Source organism: Theropithecus gelada, chromosome 8 (assembly GCF_003255815.1).
Source record: "Theropithecus gelada isolate Dixy chromosome 8, Tgel_1.0, whole genome shotgun sequence".
NCBI classification, from domain to species: domain Eukaryota; kingdom Metazoa; phylum Chordata; class Mammalia; order Primates; family Cercopithecidae; genus Theropithecus; species Theropithecus gelada.
Window position 1 is genome coordinate 102,965,008 of NC_037676.1, and position 6,538 is coordinate 102,971,545.

Consider the following 6,538-nt stretch of genomic DNA (forward strand, 5'->3'; position numbering starts at 1 on the left):
GCTGTTAGACATGGCAGCCTCAGTCCCCTAACCTCATGGAGCCTAAGCTTATTTAAAAAGAGGCAATTTCTATAGTGTGGTCCATAGTGTTACAGAACAAGTACACTATTTCCTACTTTTAAAGCTTTAGGCATTATTTGCATGTTGCCTCTCATCTACTTGGTGTGTAATCTTTTTGGCTCTTTAATATCTGGTACCCACACTGTTTTGGAGGTATGGATAATGAGGTATGGCTCTGTCTTGTTGTGCAACTTTCCACCTCTCCTGAGTCCTTCACACCCTTGGGCTTCTGGGATGGGGAGGGCAGTAGGGTCCACGAGGGAACCAGCAAGGTGGATCCTAATGGCTGGTGCTCTACACCTCAGCCAATGTGCATTATGGGTTCCTTTGCTGAATCTTTTCTTATAGCCCAGGTGTTGGGCACATCATCCCAACAGTCAAAACTGTCGCCATATGAAAAAAACGGTCTTGAACAAACATGGAAGAGATTCCTGGTTGGTGGACACCTATATTGAGCAAACACAGAAAGGGAGAGGAGCTGGAAGGTGGGGTATGCAGAGTTAAGGCTTCACATCCTGTGTATCTTTCTTCATCTGCCCACCTCCTCCTCACTCTCTTGGGGTTCAGACCAGTGAGTCAGAAAGGTAAGGCTGGATGGCTTGGGATGTGTGTCTTTCTCTGTCTTTACCTGTATTGGTCTGTGTTGAGTGTTCTAGGGTCTTTTGGAATTTGAGGAAATATACAAAATTATATGATACATAGGAGAACTACAAAATCACACTAGTGGTTCTAAAATGTCCATGGTTCCTGAAGGATTTTCTGGCCCAGAACATCTAAACTCAGAGACTCACTGTAGTTGGTTGAATAGTGTCCTGATTTAGAAATAGGGTCTTGGCAGACGTCATCAAGGTAAGGCTCAAGATGAGATCCTACTGAATTAGGGCAGCTCTATATCCAATTAGCGTGTCCTTATAAGGCACAGAAAAGGAAATACAGAGACACAGAGGTGAAGGCCACGTGAACATGGAGGCAGAGCTGGAGTTCTGCTTCCAGAAGCCAAGGAGTGCCTCAGGCCACCAGAAGCTCAGGAGAACAAGGAAGGAGTCAGCCTAGAGCCTTCAGAGGGAGCGTGGCTCTGCCGACACTTTGATTTCAGACTTCCAACCTCCAGAACTACGAGAGAACTCATTTCTGTGGTTGTAAGCCATCCGTTTGAGGCACTTTGTTATGCAGCCATGAGAAAAACCTACACTGATGCTGTGGCCACAGTCAGCCTCATGCCAGAGAACAGAGGGCTGAGCCCCTGGCCGCGTGTGCATCTGGGAGGAGAATGGAACAGAGAAAGAGCAGCTCAGAGGAAAGGAGACCTGCAATCTGAGGAACAGTGTCCTGAATGTAGTAACAAGACTGGCTAACCCTACACAGCACTCACTCTGGGCCAGACGTAACTCTGTGTGACATGCACAAACTCATTTAATGCTTGCAACAACCATCTGAACTTGGTTGGTTTTGTTTTTGTTTTTGCTTTTGAGTCAGGGTCTTGCTCTGTTGCCCAGGCTGGAGTGGAGTGGCATGATCATGGCTCACTGCAGCCTTGACCTCCCTAGGCTCAGGTGATCCTCCCACCTCAGCCTCCCAAGTAACTGGGACTACAGGGGTGCACCATCACACCCGGCTAATTTTTTTATATTTTTGGTAGAGATGCGGTTTTGCCCATGTCACTCAGGCCAGTCTCTAATCCCTTGGTCTCAAGTGCTCCTCCCACCTCAGCCTCCCAAAGTGCTGGGATTACAGATGTGAGCCACTGCCGTGGTCTTTGGTGTGATTGTTATCCCTATTTTATAGGAGATGAAACTGAGGTGGAGGGAAATCAATAACTCACCCGAAGTCACACAGTTTGTAAGAGAAGAGTCAAGGTTCAAATCCAGGCTGCCTGGAAAGTCTCCAAAGCCCTCGCTCCTAATCACCCATCCAAACAAAAATAACTTTTCAGTCTGTACTTACTCATGTGAGGAACTCTGGAAAATCCAGAGTCTCCAGATTTGAGGGGTGACATCAGGAAAATACCATTCTATGGAAATGAAACTGCTGGGAATCGAGCTATGGCAGAAGTGACCCCCACCCCAGGGCACCTGGAAATGTGCTGCTGAGAAGCACACATCCCTTCCAGGGCCTCTGTGCAGGCACCACATTCAATGTGGGAATTGAAAGATGAAGATGGAAAAAGTACAGTTGGGGCCGGGTGTGGTGGCTCATGCCTGTAATCCCAGCACTTTGGGAGGCCAAGGCATGGGGATCACTTGAGGTCAGGAGTTCGAGACCAGCCTGGCCAACATGGTGAAACCCTGTCTCTACTAAAAATACAAAAATTAGCCAAGCGTGGTAGTACACATCTGTAAGCCCAGCTGTCAGGGAGGCTGAGGCAGGAAAATCACTTGAATCCAGGAGGTGGAGGTTGCATGAGCTGAGATTGTGCCATTGCACTTCGGCCTGAGTGACAGAGTGAGAATCTGTCTCAAAAAAAAAAAAAAAAAAAAAAAGAAACAGCAAGTGGGGCCAGCTGCCAGAGTATTCTCTGCCTCACTGCCTAGTAAGAGGAGGCAGACAATACTCAAAAACTGCTAAATACCAGCACCTTGGGGATGGGGCACAGTGACGTCCAGTCAGCCACAACAGCACACAGGAGGGACATTGACCCAGCAGGCACAAAGGAGGAGCGGGGAGGGAAAAGCTTTCTGGAGAAGGTGATGTTTGAGAGAGATTATTCAGGAAGAGTTAACTGGTAAGAGCATTTTAGGAAGGCAACACAGCAAAGACCTGGGATAATTAAAAGAAACAAAAACAAAAAGCCAGGAGATATGGTTTGGCTGTGTCCCCACCCAAATCTCATCTTGAATTGCAGCTCCCGTAATTCTCACATGTTGTGGGATGGATCCTGTGGGAGATAACTGAATCATGGGGGTTTACCCCATACTGTTCTCGTGGTAGTGAATACCTCTCACGAGATCAGATAGTTTTATAAGGGGAATCCCCTTTTTGCTTGGCTCATTCTCTCTTGTCTGCCACCATGTAAGAAGTGCCTTTCACCTTCTGCCTTCCGCCATGATTGTGAGGCCTCCCCAGCCACGTGGAACTGTAAGTCCATTAAACCTCTTTTTCTTTATAAATTACCTAGTCTTGAGTATGTCTTTATCAGCAAGAGTTTGTTGTTATGGAGAAGTATAGGTGAGGCCTAGGAAGTGGACAGTGAGGCTGGGGAGGGAGGCAGCCTGATCTTTTGAAGGTTGCAGCTGCTGGGCCAAGAAGCTTGGAGTTTGCCTGTAGATGAAGAAGAGCTACCTATGGAAGAAGGTGTGGACAGCATGTGTTCTAGATGGAGATCACTGTGGCCAGTGTGCAGGGAATGAGGGGGCTGTCGCATAACTAGAGGCAGTCAGACCAGCAAGGAAGTTTTTTGACAGAAAAGATTGTAGAATATGAGTTTTGTAAAGTGCTCCTCAAAAACTGGGTGGGAGGCCTGGGTGGCATCATCTGTAATAACCCCACTTGGATGTTCACAAAGTACTTTAGTGTATGGAGGGCTCTGAGATCTCTGCAGCAAGGAAACCTGGGACTCTGTTTTACATTGTACCTGTTCACATCGCAGGGGCTAATGTCTCAGGAATGTCTATCAACAGAAGACAGAGGCCTAGGCTAGGGCGGTGTCAAAAAGGATGGATTTTAAAATATTTAAGAAGCATGCTTGGTCTCTCAAGTCACCCGCTTGTCCCTCTTCCAAGTGTACTTTCCTTCCTTTTTTTCTTTCCTTACTGTTCTTTTCCTTTCCTTACTGTTCTAAAGCTTTTTTTTTTTTTTTTTTTTTGAGACGGAGTCTTGCTCTGTCGCCCAGGCTGGAGTGCCGTGGCCGGATCTCAGCTCACTGCAAGCTCCGCCTCCCAGGTTCATGCCATTCTCCCGCCTTAGCCTCCCGAGTAGCTGGGACTACAGGCGCCCACCACCTCGCCCGGCTAGTTTTTTGTATTTTTTAGTAGAGACGGGGTTTCACCGTGTTAGCCAGGGTGGTCTCGATCTCCTGACCTCGTGATCCGCCCTTCTCTGCCTCCCAAAGTGCTGGGATTACAGGCTTGAGCCACCGCGCCCGGCTGTTCTAAAGCTTTTTAAGAAACTTCCACTTCTGCTCTGAAAAATAAATTAAAAAGAAACAGACAGACACGGTGGCTTACATCTGTAATCCCAGCACTTTGGGAGGCCAAGGTAGGCAGATCACCTGAGGTCAGGAGTTTGAGACCAGCCTAGTCCAACATGGTGAAACCCTGTCTTTACTAAAAATACAAAAATTAGCCAGGCGTGGTGGTGGGTGCCTGTAATCCCAGCTACTCGGGAGACCGAGGCAAGAGAATCTCTTGAACCTGGGAGGCAGAGGTTGCAGTGAGCCGAGATAACGCCACTGCACTCCAGCCTGGGCGACAGAGTGAGACTCTGTCTCAAAAACAAACAAACAAACAAATAAAAAATTTAAGATCAAAGCACAAACTGTGTAATTAGCTAGAAATGTCTCCCGTCCTCAAAAAGCCAAAAGATAACCATTTAGGCTTTAATGATTTGTTGACCCTAAACCACTTTGGGATCCTTTCACAATGCATTGCAAAGTTTGGCTACTTGTACTTGATCCACTTTCTGGTGGTTTTCATTTCCTTTCTCTTAGATCCTCTCTTCATGTGTAATAGTTGCTGCCGACAATGATTTCCAGATGTGAGCCTGCTCTGTCCCAGTCCAGCAGTGAGAAGTATGGAAAAACTGAACCAGGCATTGAATTCTGAAGAAATACAGGTGCAAGAGCAAGCATTTGATAGTCATTCACTATGCTAATGAAGCTTACACAGAAAGATGGAATGCCTTACAGTAAATTAATATTTTGTTAAAATGTATTGTAAAAAAAAAAAATGAGGAGGGAAAGTGACACAAGACTTGGATTAATCAGGCATGGCAAGTAAAGAAAAGAGGGAGAGGCTGGGCACGGTGGCTCACACCTGTAATCCCAGCACTTTGGGAGGCCAAAGCAGGCAGATCACCTGAGGTCGAGAGTTCAAGACCAGCCTGACCAAGATGGAGAAACCCCGTCTCTACTAAAAATACAAAATTAGCAGAGTGTGGTGGTGCATGCCTGTAATCCCAGCTACTCAGGAGGCTGAGGCAGGAGAAGTGCTTGAACCCAGGAGGCGGGGGTTGAGATGAGCCAAGATCGCACCATTGCACTCCAGCCTGAGCAACAAGAGCAAAACTCCAACTCAAAAAAAAAAAAAAAGGAAAAAGAAAGAAAGAAAAGGGAGGGAAGGGAGCCCCGAGGCTGCCTCTGGGTTTGGGGTGGAACAGGCTTGCTGGCCAAGGGGACCTCATTTGGGGAGGCAGCAGGTGTAGCTGTGGAGTCCAAACTGTGCTTGGATGTGTGGGAAGGAGGTCCAGCTGGAGGGCTTGGGAGCCAATCTGAAGTGGAGGGACAAGACGGGGATTGGGAATACAGGTCAAGATCAGGGTCACGGGAGAGGGTGCAGTCACCTGGCGAAGGCCCAGAGGTGAGGAATGAAGTGGACTCATGATCTTGAGTCTTAGTCAAAGCCTGCCAGGTATGGCCAAGGCAACCGGAAGACTTCTTTGGGAGCCAAGTGCAATTAGACCCATACTCTAACCAATGCCATTATCCTGTGAGTGTCTGGAAAAGGATGTGAAATACTCAGGGTCCTGAGGAGTAGGTGGACTGCCTAGGAAAAGGCTCCCAATAAGCCAAGGCTGCTCCAAGGTCCGTTCACAGGAGGAGGAGGTGCATCTTGTAGATGGGGATTCTGATCCCCAGTATGGGTGCAGGAAAAGTTCAGCAAGCTTCTGTACAGCCAGGGTAAAATTTCAATCAAGACCATCCAGTTTTCTCTGCTTCGAGCCGATGCTCACCAAACAGCCTCTGATTAGTCATTCGGGTTCCTGAGAATACCAGGAAGTGGGTGGTGCTCTGCAGAGCCCAGACAGGAATATTGTCTCACAGAAAGATGCCCATCCCCGTGGCACCTTAATGAGTCAGAGGCTGGCTGGCACACTGGTCTCCTGGGAGCCTGGTCCATATGTCCTTTCTGAGCCTGACCTATCCCCACAGGGGGCTGGGAGCAAGCACCCACTTTGGCAACTGCCCCAAAGGGCAGCACAGCCTTTTGTGTGTGTGTGGAAAGATGAGTGGTTTTACTGAGAATGATACAAGACAGATGACCTTTCTCCAAGAAGTGAGATAAAAGTGAACACGTGCTATTGCTGTCAAGTGGATGTCAATCATGATGATAACATAAATACAAATCTTGACCATCAGAGTTCTAAGGACCACTCAAAGCATTACCCAAAAGCTACAATGGAAAAGAGTTTTCTGCCTCTCAAAGGTGATGAGAATGTTATTGAGGAAAATTTCAGCCAAGGTGTAGAAAAGTCTAAATCATCATCGCTCCTTTCCATAATATTAGTAAGTACAGCTAACCCTTGGAAGATTTTCTCAGGGCCA